We start from the raw sequence: 19856 nt of genomic DNA on the forward strand, positions 1-19856 counted from the left end.
TTAACAATGAATTATTTATTTGCTAAATGAAACTTATTTGAAGAGAAAAAGAAATATATCTTTGACAGTTTTGTTTCCCATGCATGAAAAGAGAAAATAAATAACAAACTCACCCAGAATTCATTTACCCATAAATAATTCAACCTATAGGAAATATTACTTGAGTTCCTACAATGCAAATCCCTGTGCTAGGTGTTCTTTACGGGTAAAATGAATTAGACAAGGTCTTTTCTTTCATTTACACAATCTAATATAATGAAACGCAAGTACACACATTACTGCAATATGTATTATACTCTACTAAACTGTAATTGATATTTAATGAAATAACTACAATTAATCAGAATAAGAATAGTAGTGACAGGAAAATATTCCCTATATTATTCAGGGTCTTGGAAGACAGAGATGGTGTACACAAATTCATTTGAAAAGAATTCAATAATGGCTCTGTTTAATAAAGGAATGAGAAAATTCTAGTGAGATATGCAGATCATGGGGCTAGTACGATGGTCCTAGCATCAGTGGCCCTCTTATGACTAAAGAGGTAAGAAGAGGCTCACTTATCATGCCAGAAAAAAAAAAAAAAAGAGAGAGAGAGAATTAAAGTTGTAGAAGATCTGGCTTTGGGTGGTGAAAAAAAAAAATCCATGGTTCATGGCACAACACAGTGAAGGAGCCAAGGGAATATATAGTCCGATTTCAGTCTCCTCCTCCTGAAATCTTGCTACTGTGCATGTGTGAGTGTGCTCACTCATTGCGTCTAACTCTCTGTGACCTCATAGACTGTAGCCTTCTAGACTTCTCTGACCATGGAATTTTCATGGCAAGAATACTCGACTGGTTTTCCATTTACTACTCCAGGGGACCTTCCCAACCCAGGGATCAAACCTGCATCCTCTGTGTCCCCTGAATTGGCAGGTGGATTATATACCACTGAGCCACATGGGAAGTCCCCTTGCTAGTGCTCAGCACTCATTAAAACCAAGGAAACCACAACAACCAACATGGGATTAATCTCCAAAATACACAAAGCTAATACAGCTCGCTCTCTCTCTCTATATATATATATATGTATATATACACATATATATGTATATATATCAGTTCAGTTCAGTCGCTCAGTCATGTCCGACTCTTTACGCCCCATGGAACACAGCACGCCAGGCCTCCCTGTCCATCACAAACTCGGAGTCCATGCAAATCCATGTCCATTGAGTCGGTGATGCCAACCAACCACCTCATCCTTTGTTGTCCCCTTCTTCTCCTGCCCTCAATCTTTGCCAGCATCAGTGTCTTTTCAAATGAGTCAGCTCATTGCATCAGGCAGCCAAAGTATTGGAGTTTCAGCTTCAGCATCAGTCTGTCCAATGAACACCCAGGACTGATGTCTTTTAGGGTGGACTGGTTGGATCTCCTTGTAGTCCAAAGGACTCTCAAGAGTCTTCTCCAACACTACAGTGCAAAAGCATCTATTCTTCGGTGCTCAGCTTTCTTTATAGTCCAACTCTCACATCCATACATGACTACTGGAAAAACCATAGCCTTGACTAGACGGACCTTTGCTGACAAAGTAATGTCTCTGCTTTTCAATATGCTGTCTAGGTTGGACATAACTTTCCTTCCAAGGAGTAAGTATCTTTCAATTTCATTGTGCAGTCACCACCTACAGTGATTTTGGAGCCCCAAAAAATAAAGTCTGACACTGTTTCCCCATCTATTTCCCATGAAGTGACGGGACCGGATGCCATGATCCTAGTTTTCTGAATGTTGAGCTTTAAGCCAACTTTTTCACTCTTCTCTTTCACTTTCATCAAGAGGCTTTTTAGTTCCTCTTCACTTTCTGCCATAAGGGTGGTGTCATCTGCATATCTGAGGTTATTGATATTTCTCCCAGCAATCTTGATTCCAGCTTGTGCTTCATCCAGCCCAGCATTTCTCATGATGTACTCTGCATATAAGTTAAATAAGCAGGGTGACAATATACAGCCTTGACATACTCCTTTTCCTATTTGGAACCAGTCTGTTGTTTCATGTCCAGTTCTAACTGTTGCTTCCTGACCTGCATACAAGTTTCTCAAGAGACAGTTATGGTGGTCTGGTATTCCCATCTCTTGAAGAATTTTCCACAGGTTGTTGTGATCCACACAGTCAAAGGGTTTGGCATAGTCAATAAAGCAGAAATAGATGATGTTCTGGAACACTCTTACTTTTTTGATGATCCAGCAGATGTTGGCAATTTGATCTTTGGTTCCTCTGCATTTTCTATAACCAGCTTGAACATCTGGAAGTTCATGTTCATGTATTGCTGAAGCCTGGCTTGGAGAATTTTTAGCCTAAATTCCAATCTAAAAATGGGTGAGAGATTTAAATAGATGTTTTTCCAAAGAAGGTATACAGATGGCTAACAGGCATGTGAAAAGATACTCAACAGAACTAATTGTTAGAGAAATGCAAATTAAAACTACAATGAGGTATCCCCTGACACCAGTCAGAAAAGGCATCATCAAAAATTCTACAAGTAATAAATGCTGGAGACAGTGTAGAGAAAAGGGAACCCTCCTACACTGATTGATGGTGGGAATGTAAAATCATACAGACACTGTGGAGAACAACTAAAAACAGAAGTACCATATGACACAGCAATCCAGCTCCTAGCCTTATACCTAGAGAAAAATCATAATTTGAAAAGATATATGCACTACAATATTCATTGCGACACTTTTTACAATAACCAGGACATAGAAGCAACCTAAATGCCCATTGACAGAGGAATAGATAAGGAAGATGTGGTACATATAGACAATGGAATATTAACCAGCCATAAAAGGGATGAAATCATGCAATTTGCAGCAACTGGGTGTACCTAGAGATTGTCATATTGTGTGAAGTCAGACAAAGAAAAATATCCTATTGTATCTCTTATATGTGGAATCACAAAATGGATACAAATGAAATTATTTACAAAACAGAAGTAGAGTCACATGTAGAAAACAAACTTATGGTTACCAGGGGAAAGGGCTGAAGGAGGGATAACTTGGGAGATTGGGATTGACATATACACACTAGTATATACAAAATAGATAATCAATAAGGACCTACTATATAGAACAATTAACTCTACTCAATACTCTGTAATGGTCTACATGGGAAAAGAATTTTTAAAAAGCAAGGCTATATGTATATATACAAGTAATGTACTTTGCTCTACATCTGAAACTAACACCACTGTGAATCAACTATACTCCCAAAAATTTTTTTAAAAATAAATAAATAAAACCAAGGAGAAGCTAGTGGGCAAGATTGCTCAGTGAAGTGGGTCTGTTATCCAAACCTTTTAACAGGGTGGAGAAGAGTAGGGAATGGAGTAGAAACTGCGAGAAAAATTATCCCACATATTCCCATACCTTCAATTAATCATATTATGTTTGGCCTGTATTTTTTCCCCCTTAAAGCAGAAAAAATTGCACCCCATTATAAAAAATAAGACAAAAAACACAGCATTTCCTAAGAAGAAGCATTTAAAATATTAATTAAAACCCAAATCAAATGGCTTCTATAGAAGATATCTTTAAAGTAACTCTTGGTTTTGTTTTGTCTTGTTTTTGGCCACACAGTAAGCACAGCAGGCAGGATCTTAGTTTCCTGATCAGGGATGGGACCTGTGCCCCCTGCAATGGAAGAGTACAGTCCTAACCACTGGACTGCCAGGTAATTCCCTAAAGTAACTCTTCATAGCAAAATGGAATGGGGCTGAAAGGGAATGTCTTTATACAAATCAAGTGAATCTTTCAAAGCAAAAGATAGCTACGTGATGAATTATTTAAATACATATGAGAATTTAGAATAAAACTGTGTTCATGTTAAACTAAGAGTTGTAACCTTGACAAAGAATAAGTATATATTGGTTTCCCAAATGTGACAAAGACCCTCTTTCAAAATAGGATTATTACCCCAAGCTATTAAGGCAGGATGTCAATGTCATCTTTCCAAAAAAGAAAATATTTGTGCAGAAAGAGTTTTCATTGAATGTAGAACTATGTGAGCAAACTGCACTCTGTTTTGGAATGACCGTAAGATTGAGAGGGAACAAAAGGCAGTGAAGTCTGGATTATATACACTTGTTATTTGCTTCAGCAATTTTCTAAAATTAAGGAATCAGAATGGGGAAGTGGATTGTTTCTCTCTCATTTCTCTCCTCACAGCTCCAGGGACATCAATTAGCCACAGTGGTCCTGTGAAAAACAAACTGCCAATTAATACCAGGAGAGTTTCCTCTAAGCTACTGTGGAGCATTGCCCAGGAAGCCCAGCTGGTTTCTGATAAATCTTGCCCTGCATGTATTTGAACACAACTATGAAGATGATAACAATTCTGAGATTTCTTTTTAAAATGTTTATCTGAATTTTTTAAATAATTAGCTTGACAAATTTATTTATCACATTGAGGGTTTCAATCGTACTGTAATGGCTCATCAACGCATCACAACTTGATGATGAATATTTAAGCCAATATTCAAAATGCTGTGTAAAATCAGTTTATTTTAATCTCTAAAATCCCAATAAGCCACTTTTCAAGTAAAGAGAAAGACTTAATTTGACATTACAATATTGTAATTAGTTTCAAAAGATAACAAATTATTTTTCTTTGCTATTTTTTCAGTGAGATATCTTAATAGATAGCCTTTTATGAGAGTATCTCACATTATCCAGATTTAACTGTATAAATAAATGCAATATGATGTTATGTTAATAAAATAAATATAAATACAGATAGAGCTTTCAACAATAACATATAATTTTCCTAAATAAGTAGCTATTGTGATTATTTATATTATCAGCCCACTACAATACCTTATATAGTGTATTTAGTTTAATAACATCACTTATTTGAAAGCCCAAGTAGTATTTATTGACATCAATATGTATAATGAAACTGTATAAAACTGACATAAATTAAGAATCATTTCTTTCAGTCTTCCTGGCTGATTTTTAATGTTTTAATTTATACAGAAAAGAGGAACTGTCAAGTTAAATTTTTCTGGCCACTTTGATTTACTCCAGGACTTGTATTTATTATTATCACTGTTATATTGAGTCTCTTATCATAGTGCTTTTATATTGCTCAAAATTCTTACCTGAATTTCAAAGAAAACACTAATTTTAATTTTGTACTTGAGGAGGATAATAGATATCCTCCTCATATTCATGTACAAACATGAGTATTCATGTTTGTACACTTATTGATATGTTTGTTTTATCCTTTTTTATTTTCTCTCTATTTGTTTGAACCTCTCAACTAAGATGTAAGTTGAAATGAGAAATGTTCAATTCATCCCTATAACCCTAGTTTTGAGAACTGCATGACTAACATTGTAGGAACTCAGCAATGTTTGTTATATGCAACAATGTCATTACTTGATTGTTTTAAACCATATTAAGACATATACATAATATATTCTTGAATTATATCAATAACACTTTGAAATATATTAGCCAACGCTTAGTGAATGTGCTATCCATCATCAAAGCCCCAAACAGATATAATTTTATTTAAAAGTTTCCTCTGATTCTTTTACAATGTTTTCAGACCTCTTGACATTAATCATCTTGCCTTTACCTCTGTAATACTTTGCTGGCGTATTTCAATATGTGATTTTCCCCATAATTATATCTTCCCCAATAACATTCAGTTCCTTGAAGATAAAGATTGGGTCATTTTATTCCTTGTATTTCCAATAAAAGGCTTGACACATAGCAGGCATTTCAATGATATATTCAAGTTTACCTTTTTTCACTCATTTATTCACTGACATATTCATTAAAATCCTATTTTGGACCATTTTTCAACCACTTAGTTGAGTCCCCTGGGGCTGTGAAAGAATAACATATCTTCCAGTTTTTATCAGTGAAATCTCTGATTTTCCCATTCTCATGAGAATATATTCAAGGCAGTTCAATTTTTTTTACCATTTGTACTTAAGCTATGAATTAAGAGTTTCTTTTCTTTCTAAATGTCATGTAATAGACATCTACTTTCATTAGCTTAGTGTCTCTTGGCCTTCCCTGACACATGTCAACTTGTTTCACCTTTCTTTCTACAGGTGTGGGAATATAGTTTGTCCAATAAATACCATTTTTAGAGATTAGTATGGATGCTGAGTGGCTCAATGGCAAAGAATCTGTCTGCCAAGCAGGAGATGAGAGCTCAATCCCTGGATTGAGATGATCCCCTGGAGAAGGAAATGAAAACCAACTTAAGTGTTCTTCCCTGAGAAATCCTATGGACAGAGGACCTTGGAAGGCTAGACCATGGGATCACAAAACAGTCAGACACAACTTAGTGACTAAACAACCGTGGATGCTGAGGAAGAGAGGCTGTTTAGTGATGAAGTCAGTCCAACACTTTGGCAACCATTTGGACTTTAGCCCACCGTGCTCATCTGTCCATGGGATTTCTCAGGCAAGAACACTGAAGTGGGTTGCCATTTCTTCTCCAGTGATCGTCCCCACCCAGGACTCAAACCCACATCTCCTACTTGGCAGGCAGATTCTTTACCGCTGAGCCACCTGGGAAGCCCAAGGAAGAGTTGAGTTCAGTTCAGTCACTCAGTCATGTCCGACTCTTTGCTACCCCACGGACTGCAGCACAACTAGGCTTCCCTGTCAATCACCAGAGCTTGCTCAAGCTCATGTCCATCAAGTTGATGATACCATCCAACTATCTCATCCTCTGTCCTCCCCCTCTCCTACAGCCTTCAACGTTTCCCAGCACCAGGGTCTTTTCAAATGGGTCAGTTCTTCACATCAGATGGCCAAAGTATTGAAGCTTCAGCATCAGTCCTTCCAATGAATATTCAGGGCTGATTTTCTTTTAGGATTTACTTGTTTCATCTTCTTGCAGTCCAAGGGAATCTCAAGAGTCTTCTCCAAAACCACAGTTCAAAAGCAGCAATTTGTCTGCCCTCAGCTTTCTTTATAGTCCAAATCTCACATCCATATATGACTACTGGAAAAACCATAGCTATGACTGCTGCTGCTGCTGCTGCTAAGTCGCTTCAGTCATGTCTGACTCTGACCCCATAGACAGCATCCCACCAGGCTCACCCATCCCTGGAATTCTCCAGGCAAGAACACTGGAGTGGGTTGCCATTTCCTTATCCAATGCATGAAAGTGAAAAGTGAAAGTGATGTCATTCAGTCGTGTCCGTCTCTTAGCAACCCCATGGACTACCACCTACCAGGCTCCTCCATCCATGGGATTTTCCAGGCAAGAGTACTGGAGTGGGGTGCCATTGTCTTCTCCAATAGCTTTGACTAAACAGAGCTTTGTTGGCAAAGTAATGTCTCTGCTTTTTAATATGCTGTCTACGTTGGTCATAACTTTTCTTCCAAGGAGTAAGCATCTTTTAATTTCAAGGCAGCAGTCACCATCTTCAGTGATTTGGAGCCCCTCCAAAATAAAGTCAGCCATTGTTTCCAGTGTTTCCCCATCTATTTGCCATGAAGTAATGGGACCAGATGCCATGATCTTCATTTTCTGAATGTTGAGCTTTAAGCCAAGATTTTCCACTCTCCTCTTTCAGTTTCATCAAGAGTGTCTTTAGTTCTTCTTCACTTTCTGCCATAAGGGTGGTGTCATTTGCATATCTGAAGTTATTGATATTTCTCCCAGCAATCTGTATTCCAGCTTGTGCTTCATCCAGTCTGGCATTTTTGCATGATGTATTTTGCATATAAATTAAATAAGAAAGGATAGAGCCTTTATTCACTCCTTTCCCCTTTGGAACCAGTTGTTCCATTTCAGTTCTAATTGTTGCTTCTTGACATGAATACAGATTTCTCAGGAGGCAGGTAGGGTAGCCTGGTATTCCCATCTCTTGAATAATTTTCCACAGTTTATTGTGATCCACACAGTTAAAGGCTTTGGTGTAGTCAATAAAGCAGAAGTAGATGTTTTTAGGAGAGATACTTAATCTTTTTCTTTCTAGAAGCAAGCACGGGCAGTAAGGATTACAAAATCCTAACCCACAGAGTCAGCTCCATTGATATATAGAGAAAGCATGCTTGAGAATAAGACAAATGATAATAAGTAAAGATATAAATATTACTTGCTAAAAAAAAAAAAAAAGAAGAAGAAGAGAAAGAACTAATTAGTGACTAGGGAAAAATAAAAGTCCAGTCCTTAAAGAGGATTCTTACTTATAGACTTCTTTATCAATTCTCAGTATTCACCTTACATCCAGTCTAAATTTCCTGATTAATTTAAAAATTATTATTGACTGGTAACACCTGTTACTAATTGTTAACACATAAGCCTATGTGTTACAAATGGCAAAGTAAATACTTTGTTTTTATACCATTTTAGCTCATACTGACTTTAATAAAATGCTTGGTCAGTGCTTCTTGAATGATTTACATGAATAACTATTTAGATAGTATTTTGAGAAAATAAATATTGATTTTATTTGATTAATGTTGGGGGAAAAAAAAACTCAGGGTATCAGAAGAATAATCTCTATGAACACAGCACTTTGTCTACATGGCTTATTCCCAGCCCATATTAAGAGTTAGTTACAGATATTTAGATCCTAAATTATTGATGGTAAGTAAATGACATTGATTTTAATGAACAGTACTGTAACATATTTGGAGACATATCATTACTTTTTATAGTAATAGCAGTTAGTATACATACATACTTTTAGATTCCTTCATATCATCTGCATGATAGAAGCTGTTACCTTCTAGCATTTTTTCCATCTGTATTCCTTACTGAACCTTAAGTACTCAACTCCACAACTCTCCCCCTTGCAGTTTTGTATTGTGTTGGGGGTGGGGGGCAGGGGGCAGAGCTGAAAACCCAGTCACTATTGTATCAGACCTAAGGGGATCCCATTTATCTTGTTGGGGTTCCTTTAAGAAATGGAATATTCCATCCTGGCCAATGAGATATGAGGGGAAATTATATTGGGGGATCTCTTAATCTTATTAAATTCCCCAGGAAGACATAGTCTTACTTGTCTGGGTGTGATAAGATCTTGTTTTGTTAAAGCTACCTTACTACCAAGCATGAGGATGAAGCCAACACAGGATGGATGAGGAGAGATTTGGAAGAAAAAGAAAAGAACGCCCTTAGTTCATTTGATTGCAGTTCTGTACATAGGTACATTCTGTAATACAATTTCATCTGAAGTCTTACAGCATGTCTGTCAGGCACCTTTAAAGAATTCATATCCATTAAGTGACAGAATTAACCAAATTCATTTCTGGGTTAAAGTAAAGGTAAAAGAAAATAGACAAACATAAGCTAGATTTCAAAAATTTCTAACTCATTATGCTGTCCCATAAGGACATAACTTATTTTATAAAAATAGTTCCCTAATCACTCTCTTCTCAATGAAAACATGTTTTGATGACTTGCATGGGCAATGGGGACTCATAACATTCCTGCTGACTACAGCCACATGAACATAACTGTCAGTAGACAACTGTTCCCTCTGTTTTATTTGGTAAAGCAATATTTCTATAAAGTATGATTGCTTTGGGAAACTCTTCATTCCCTAAGTACCTAGATTCAGCTCATATTTATTATTTCTCTAATACCTGAATCCTGGCTTTAAAATTTTTTTTTGATTTAAAAGATTAAGGACTTTTTTTAAGATTGCATACCTGATAAAATAAAATATAAGAATGCAGATAACAGATGTCTTAATTTTTCTTCAGAGATTCATAAAATCTTTCCTTAAAACTCTTTATAATATGATTCACAATAGGATATAATGCATTTATGGTACAGAAATGAATGATACAATCTTGTTATAGACATGTGAATGAGAATATTTGCTGAATGTTATACATAATAGTTTTCTTTGGATATATTTGGAAAAATAGACATGTGGCATGTAAAATATAATGAAACATATATCAAAGATATTAACCAAAGATTACAGGCCAAACCTGGTTTGCTTGGCAAATAGAACATTAACTCTTTTCTCAGATAGACTGTAGATTTATTTTGATCTTCTCTAAGAGGAATTTTTAATACAGAGGCATAATTAAGCTGTTTCTGAATATTCTTTAGAGTTCCAAATCATTTTCGTTTCACAACAAAGTGTACCTCACTTTTACCATTATGTCTTAAAACTGCTGGGTCCACTATTCTTTCTGACTAGTTTAATAAACTGTATAAAATTGAATGAATCAAGTCTTTAAAAATTTTAATTAGACATAGCTTTGAAACCAGGAAGGGTTAATTTTGACTCCATGCTGAATTTGGGTCTCTGTCTAACCCTTGTTTTGCCATTTTTGTTATTATTCAGTTCAGTTCAGTTCAGTAGCTCAGTCGTGTCCAACTCTTTGTGACCCCATGAATCGCAGCACGCCAGGCTCCCCTGCCCATCACCAATATAAGTATACATAATGGCCTACCTCAGGGAACCCTGCCTCCCTCTGCCTGACTCTTATGTTCCTTCGTTTAGTTCGCAGGGAGATAACCTGACCCTCCCCAACTGTGAATGACTACGGCATCCATGAGTTTCTTCTGTGGAGAGTGATGCCACTTGTCAGTTAGTCAGTCAGTTCAGTCACTCAGTCATGTCCAACTCTTTGCGACCCCGTGGACTGCAGCACGCCAGCACTCCCTGTCATCACCAACTCCCGGAGTTTACTCAAACTAATGTCCATAGAGTCGGTGATGCCATCCAACCATCTCATCCTCTGTTGTCCCCTTCTCCTCCTGCCTTCAATCTTCCCCAGCATCAGGGTCTTTTCAAATGAGTCAGTTCTTCATATCAGGAGGCCAAAGTATTGGAGTTTCAGCTTCAACATCAGTCCTTCCAATGAATATTCAGGACTGATTTCCTTTAGGATGGGCTGGTTGGATATCTTTCCAGTCCAAGGGACTCTCACGAGTCTTCTCCAATATCACAGTTCAAAACCATCAATTCTTCAGTGCTCAGCTTTCTTTAGAGTCCAACTCTCACATCCATCCGACCACTGGAAAAACCATAGCTTCAACTAGAAGGACTTTTGTTGACAAAGCAATGTCTCTGCTTTTAAATATGCTGTTAGGTTGGTCATAACTTTTCTTCCAAGGAGCACATGTCTTTTTATTTCATGACTGCAGTCACCATCTACGGTGATTTTTGGAGCCCCCCAAAATAAAGTCTCTTACTGTTTACCCATCTATTTGCCATGAAGTGATGGAACCACATACCATGATCTTAGTTTTCTGAATGTTGAGTTTTAAGCCAATTTTTTCACTTTCCTCTTTCATCAAGAGGCTCTTTAGTTCTTTGCTTTCTGCCATGAGGGTGGTGTCATCTGCATATCTGAAGTTATTGATATTTCTCCCTGTCCAGCTTGTGCTTCATCCAGCCCAGCATTTCTCATGTCAGCAGGTCTCAAATTCATGTCTGGAGGGCAAGAATCACAGATAACTGTGACATTATTTTTTATTGATATGGCAGGACATATTTCATTTCACACCACCTGTGAAATGACTGTAAGAAAATGAAACTAATAAATCTCCCTGCCTGAGGTTTGTCATACTAGGAGATATTTGCAAGAATTAAATGGTTTTCTTACTTTGTTTTCTCACCCCCTGCATCTCTTATTCATAAAAGAATCTGGCATCCAGGCCCCTACAAGATAGTTATGTTGAAATGTTAGTCTGTCATCTTCTGGATCAGCCACATGTATGAATAAAGTCATATTCCTTGCCTCAGGACCTCATTTCTCAGATTTATTGGCCTACTGTGTGGTAAACAGAGCAAGCTTAGACTTGATGACAGTTTTAAGAAGGCTTTTATTCTTATAACATGCATGGACTTGGATCCACATATTTCCATTAGTATAGTTTCATCAATAAATAAGTATATAAAATATACTTAAAGGAACACCCTATTACTATGTTCCAGTTTTATATTTGGTCTACTAATTGAAAATACCCTCTATTTTGAATGTGTCATTAGAATAATGATTGCTGTAGTAGCCCTTAAATGAGATTATTTTTAAGCATGATGGATTTTAATGGGTTTATAAAATTTAAAATACAGATTTTATGCTTCTACTAATTTAGTAATCATTTAATAACAGCAAAATTTTATGCGATTTTTTCTTTGAATATGTGTATTAAAAATAAACATTACCTGCTTAAATATTGTAACCAAGCAGGACATGATGGAGCCTTCTGGAACAGGCCCTGCTTCCATATCTTCTATTTTAACTCCTCTCTAAAGTGTCAGATAATTGTATCTAATGCAAATGTCCTAAGTTGTTTTATAGATACTAAAACCACCACCAAATAGAAGATATTAACTACTTGATAACCTTGAGTACACAATCCAGGCCTCCTAGAGCCTAAGGACTGAAAAATGTTACCCTCTGTGACATAGCCCTATTACTTCACCATTAGCCAATCAGATAATTGTGCATGAGTTGATTATATTGTTGTTCAGTCACTCAGTTGTGTCCAACTCTTTGTGATGCCATGGACTGCAGTACATAAGTCTTCCCTGCCCTTCACCATCTCCCAGAGTTTACTGAAACTCATGTCCATTGAGTCAGTGATGCCATCCAACCATCCTATTCTCTGTCATCCCACTCTCTTCTTGCCTTTTATCTTTCCCATCATCAGGACCTTTTCCAGTGAGTCAACTCTTTGCATTAGGTGGTCAAAGTACTGGAGTTGCAGCGTCAGTGTCAGTCCTTTCAATGAATATTCAGGGTTGTTTTCCTTAGGGATTGACTGGTTTGATATCCTTACAGTCCAAGGGATCTCAAGAATCTTCTCCAACACCACATTTCGAAAACATCAGTTTTTCCATTCTCAGCCTTCTTTATGGTTTAACTCACACATCCATACATGACTGAAAATGTATGGAAAAATCATTGCTTTGACTATATGGACCTTTGTTGACAGTGATGTCTGCTTTTTAATATGCTGTCTAGATTTGTCATAGCTTTCCTTCCAAGGAGCAACAATCTTCTAATTTTATGGCTGCACCCCTGTCTGCTGATTATATACCCTTGTTCAAACACTCCCTTACTAGGTTTTTTAAAAGGTTTTACCAAAACCCTTCCAGGGCCTTGAGGCTTTTAGATCATGATGCACTTGGTCCTACAATAAATCTTTCTCTGTTCAGAGGGCTCAAACAAAACTTGCGGACACTAGAACCCAGAGACCCCACAGAGACCAAGACAGAACTGTATTTGAGTGTCTCCTGTGGAGGTATGGGTCAACAGTAGACTGCCATCGGGGCAGGGGCTCTGGGTGCATCAGACCTGTGTATGGCATAAGATAAGCCCTCTTGGAGGTGGTCACCATTAACCCCACCATAGAGCCATGAGAACTTACACAGGACTAGGAAAACAGATACTTGGATGCACAAACAGAACCCTGTGTGCACCAGGACCCAGGAGAAAGGAGCAGTGTCCCCACAAGAGGCTGACCCAGACTTGCCCATTAGTGTCCAGGAGTCTCCGGTGGAGGTGTGGGTCAGCGGTGGCCTGCAGCAGGTTTGGGGGCACTGAGTGCAGCAGTGCCTCCATGGAACCTTTTAAAGGAGGGCACCATTATCTTCATTACCTCCACCATAGTTAGACCCCAGGTAAATAATGGGAGGGAACACAGCTCCACCCATCAACAGAAAATTGGATTAAAGATTTACTGAGCATGGCTCCACCCATCAGAACAAGACCAGTTTCCCCATCAGTCAGTCTCTCCCATCAGGAAGCTTCTGTAAGCCTCTTATTGTTCTCCATCAGAGGATAGACAGACTGAAAACCACAAGCACAGAAAACTAACCAATCTGATCACATGGGCCACAGTCTTGTCTAACTCAGTGAAACTATGAGCCATGCTGTGTAGGGACACCTAAGATGGACAGGTCATGGTAGAGAGTTCTGACAAAATGTGGTCCACTGGAAAAGGGAATGGCAAACCACTTCAGTGTTTTTGCCTTGAGAATGCCATGAACAGTATGAAAAGGCAAAAAGATAGGACACTGAAAGATGAACTCCCCAGGTCGGTAGGTGCCCAATATGCTACTGGAGATTGGTGGAGAACTAACTCCAGAAAGAATGAAAAGATGGAGCCTAAGCAAAACAACACCCAATTGTGGATGTGACTGGAGATGGAAGAAAGGTCCAATGCCGTAAAGAGCAATATTGCATAGGAACCTGAAATGTTAGGTCCATGAACCAAGGCAAATTGGAAGTAGACAGACAAGAGATGGCAATAGTGAACGTTGACATTCTAGGAATCAGCGAACTAAAATGGACTGGAATGGGTGAATTTAACTCAGATGACCATCATATCTACTACTGTGGGTAAGAATCCCTAAGAAGGAATGGAGTAGCCATCATAGTCAACAAAAGAGTCTAAAATGCAGTACTTGGATGTAACCTCAAAAAAGACAGAATATTCTCTCTTAGTTTCCAAGGCAAACCATTCAATATCATGGTAATTCAAGTCCATGCCCCAGGCAGTAATGCTGAAGAAGCTGAAGTTGAATGGTTCTATGAAGACATACAAGACCTTCTAGAATTAACATTCAAAAAAGATGTCCTATTCATTATAGAGGACTGGAATGCAAAAGTAGGAAGTCAAGAAATACCTGGAGTAACAGGCAAATTTGGCCTTGGAGTACAGAATGAAGGACAAAGACTAACAGATTTTCACCAAAAGAATGCAGTGGTCAAAGCAAACACTCTCTTCCAACAATACAAGCGAAGACTCTACACATGGACATCACCAGATGGTCACTACCAAAATCAGATTGACTATATCTTTGCAGTGAAAGATGGAGGTCTATACAGTCAGCAAAAACATGACTGGGAGCTGACTGTACTCAGATCATGAACTCCTTATTGCCAAATTCAGACTTGAAGAAAGTAGGGAAAACCATTAGTCCATTTTAGTATGAACTAAATCATATCCCTTATGATTAAACAGTGAAAGTGACAAACAGCTTCAAGGGATTAGAACTGATAGAGTGCCTGAAGAACTATGGACAGAAGTTCATGACATTGCACAGGAGGCAGTTATCAAGACCATCCCCAAGAAAAAGAAATGCAAAAAGGCAAAATGATTATCTGAGGAGGGCTTACAAATAGCTGTGAAAAGAAGAGAGTGAAAGGTAAAGGAGAAAAGGAAAGATATACCCATTTACATGCAGAGTTCCAAAGAATAGCAAAGAGAGATAAGAAAGCCTTCCTCAGTGATCAATGCAAAGAAATAGGGGAAAACAACAGATTAGGAAAGACCGGAGACCTCTTCAAAAAAGTTAGAGATGCCAAGGGAACATTTCATGCAAAGATTGGCACAATAAAAGACAGACATGGTATGGACCTAACAGAAGCAGAAGATGTTGAGAAGACGTGGCAAGAATACACAGAAGAACAGTACAAAAAAGATCTTCACAACCAAGATAATCATGATGGTGTGATCACTCACCTAGAGCCAAACATCCTGGAATGTGAAGTAGAGTGGGCCTTAGAAAGCATCACTATGAACAAAGCTAGTGGAGGTGATGGAATTCCAGTTGAGCTATTTCAAAACCTAGAAGATGATGCTGTGAAAGTGCTGCGCTCAATATGCCAGCAAATTTGGAAAACTCAGCAGTGGCCACAGGACTGGAAAAGGTCAGTTTTCATTCCATTCCCAAAGAAAGGCAATCCCAAAGAATGCTCAAACTAGCGCATAATTGCACTCATCTCACATGCTAGTAAAGTAATGCTCAAGATTCTCCAAGCCAGGCTTCAGGATTACATGAACCATGAACTTCCTGATGTTCAAACTGGTTTTAGAAATGGCAGAGGAACCAAAGATCAAATTGCCAACATCCGCTGGATCATCGAAAAAGCAAGAAAGTTCCAGAAAAACATCTATTTCTGCTTTACTGACTATGCCAAAGTCTTTGATTGTGTGGATCACAATAAACTGTGGAAACTTCTGAAAGAGATGGGAATATCGGACGACCTGACCTGCCTCTTGAGAAACCTATATGCAGTTCAAGAAGCAACAGTTAGAACTGGACATGGAACAACAGACTGGTTCCAAATAGGAAAAGGAGTACGTCAAGGCTGTATATTGTCACCCTGATTATTTAACTGATATGCAGAGTACATCATGAGAAATGCTGGGCTGGAAGAAGCACAAGCTGGAATCATGATTGCTGGGAGAAATATCAATAACTTCAGTTATGCAGATGACACCACCCTTATGGCAGAAAGTGAAGAGGAACTAAAAAACCTCTTGATGAAAGTGAAAGTGGGGAGTGAAAAAATTGGCTTAAAGCTCAACATTCAGAAAACGAAGATCATGGCATCTGGTCCTATCACCTCATGGGAAATAGATGGGGAAACAGTGGAAACATTGTCAGACTTTATATTTATGGGGTCCAAAATCCCTGCAGATGGTGAACGCAGCCATGAAATTAAAAGATGCTCATTCCTTAGAAGGAAAGTTATGACCAACCTAGATAGCATATTCAAAAGCAGAGACGTTACTTTGCCAACAAAGGTCCGTCTAGTCAAGGCTATGGTTTTCCCTGTGGTCATGTATGGATGTGAGAGTTGGACTGTGAAGAAAGCTGAGCGCCAAAGAATTGATGGTTTTGAACTGTGGTGTTGGAGAAGACTCTTGAGAGTCCCTTGGACTACAAAGAGATCCAACCAGTCCATATTGAAGGAGATCAGCCCTGGGATTTTTTTGGAAGGAATGATGCTAAGGCTGAAACTCCAGTACTTTGGCCACATCATGCGATGAGTTGACTCATTGGAAAAGACTCTGATGCTGAGAGGGTTTGGGGGCAAGAGGAGAAGGGGACAACAGAGGATGAGATGGCTGGATGGCATCACTGACTCGATGGATGTGAGTCTGAGTGAACTCCGGGAGTTGGTGATGGACAGGGAAGCCTGGCGTGCTGCGATTCACGGGGTCGCAAAGAGTCGGACACGACTGAGTGACTGAACTGAACTGAACTTAACTGAACCTAATTATGCTGGATTTTTTTCCTTTTCTTTCCCATCAGTCTTAAGATGCAGATATTTTCTGACTTACCTCTTCAGAACTCAGTAGCAGTAAAGTTTTCTCCTTAAGAGTTGCTACTTATTTGTGTATATTAGTCAGAATTTGAGATGACATGGTTTTTGGTGTCCTACTTTGGAATATAAACATGTTCTTCAGATGCCTTCTGCTTGTGAATGCCCTTGGCATGTTGCTTGGCATTACTGAAGATGGGGCAACTGGGGAAGCTGTTGGGCTTCACAAACATGCTGAATTTCAAGTGATTAAAAAAAATGTTATCTGACAGATGGATTATCACATGTGTGAACATGACTCAAAAGGCTTCTCATCTTTGGTTGTTTTCTGAATCTCAAAATGTAAAGTATACTTCTCTCTTCATATTACTCTCACTCCTCATTCTCTTTTATTTGTGCCTGTCCTATTACCCTCAATAAAATTTTCTATTTGCAGCCCCAAAATTACATGATTTAAAGTTCAAATCATGTGGATTATAACACACTGTGATGGCCCTTGTTTAAATAAGGTTCTATTTGGAAGCATTCTAAATCACATAAGAAGGTTTTTGTTTGTTTGTTTGTTAACTGCACTGTATCAACAGAGATAGGGATTCCTAGTATAATTAAATCATTTTTCATCTCCAAGTAAGTGGTTACATCACTGAAATCCAGATGTCAGCTTCCCCTGTTCTAAACTCACTTCCCCCTTTATATTTGAGAAGAGGAGGCTGGCCCACATGTCCTAAATTATTCCCTAACAGCAGCTTCATTGCAACTCTTTGGCTCAGTGGTAGATAAATTTCACCTTGGTGATGATCATAAACTGAACCTTCAGGGTATTCATCCCCTAGAGAAAAAAGGATGCAGATCAGTGTGGATCATGAGAAATAGGGGGCTGAACACAGAATCATTCACTTCTCCTCTTGCTGCCATAGTCCTTTATGCTCCAAGCCACTACAGTTATGAGCATTAGACTTGTTTAGAGTTAAGAGAATCAGAACCATATCAGACATATTAGTCATCTCCATCTTTGTAATACCATGATTAAACCATATCTGGGACTGAATGTTGCCAATGTTCTCCACCTACAGGTTCTTGTGTACTTTCATATCTATAACCCCTCTATATACACACACACACACCCACACTTATTCTGTGCTCTTCCATTCCTCACCTAAGTGTCAATCCCTCATCCAGAGCTAACTCCTTGGGGTCACATTTTTCTTTTAGTCCATAGACTCAGGGCCTCATCTTCCACCTCCATCGACGTATTCCACCAAATTATTGTCCTAAATAATGGTAATTAATCCCTTAACTCATCTACTTCATATCCATTTTCTTTCTGATTCGGGAGTCCACAGACTGCTGAATTGTTTAGCTTCCTTTCTCTGAGAGTAACGTTTATTAGAACTTAGTATGATTCTTTCAAATGGTTATGTCTTTCACTTTCTCTTTTGCGTGTTGCTTCTCTTCTTTTCACAGCTATTTGTAAGGCATCCTCACAAAGCCATTTTATTTTTTGCATTTCTTTTTCTTAGGGATGGTCTTGCTCCCTGTCTCCTGTACAATGTCATGAACCTCCATACATAGTTTATCAGGCACTCTGTCTATCAGATCTAGCCCCTTAAATGGTATGGACTTAACAGAAGTAGAAGATATTAAGAAGAAGTGGCAAGAATATACAGAAGAACTGTACAAAAAAGATCTTCATGACCCACATAATCACAATGGTGTGATCACTCATCTAGAGCCAGACATCCTGGAATGTGAAGCCAAGTTGGCCTTAGAAAGAATCACTACAAACAAAGCTAGTGGAGGTGATGGAACTCCAGTTAAGCTATTTCAAATCTTGAAAGATGATGCTGTGAAAGTGCTGCACTCAATATGCCAGCAAATTTGGAAAACTCAGCAGTGGCCACAGGACTGGAAAAGGTCAGTTTTCATTCCAATCCCAAAGAAAGGCAATCCCAAAGAATGCTCAAACTACTGCACAATGGCACTCATTTCACAGGCTAGCAAAGTAATGCTGAAAATACTCCAAGCCAGGCTTCAGCAATATGTGAACTGTGAAATTCCAGATGTTCAAGCTGGTTTTAGAAAAGGCAGAGGAACCAGATATCAAATTGCCAACATCTGCTGGATCACGGAAAAAGCAAGAGAGTTCCAGAAAAACATATATTTCTGCTTTATTGACTATGCCAAAGCCTTTGACTGTGTGGATCACAATAATCTGTGGAAAGTTCTGAAAGAGATGAGAATACCAGACCACCTGACCTGCCTCTTGAGAAATCTGTATGCAGTTCAAGAAGCAACAGTTAGAACTGGACATGGAACAACAGACTGGTTCCAAATAGGAAAAGGAGTACATCAAGACTGTATATTGTCACCCTGATTATTTAACTTATATGCAGAGTACATCATGAGAAATGCTGGGCTGGATGAAGTGCAAGCTGGAATCAAGATTGCTGGGGGAAATATCAATAACTTCAGTTATGCAGATGACACCACCCTTATGGCAGAAAGTTAAGAAGAACTAAAGAGCCTCCTGATGAAAGTGAAAGAGGAGAGTGAAAATGTTGTCTTAAAGCTCAACATTCAAAAAACGAATATGATCTGTCCCATCCCATTACTTCATGGCAAATAGATGTGGAAAAAATGGTAACAGTGGCTGACTTTATTTTCTTGGGGTCCAAAATCATTACAGATGATGACTGCAACCATGAAATTAAAAGACACTTGCTCCTTTGAAGAAATGTTATGATCAACCTAGACAGTGTATTAAAAAGCAGAGATATTAGCTTGCCAGTAAAGGTCCATCTAGTCAAAACT

The sequence above is a fragment of the Bos javanicus genome, chromosome 14 (genome assembly GCF_032452875.1).
Source record: "Bos javanicus breed banteng chromosome 14, ARS-OSU_banteng_1.0, whole genome shotgun sequence".
NCBI lineage: Eukaryota > Metazoa > Chordata > Mammalia > Artiodactyla > Bovidae > Bos > Bos javanicus.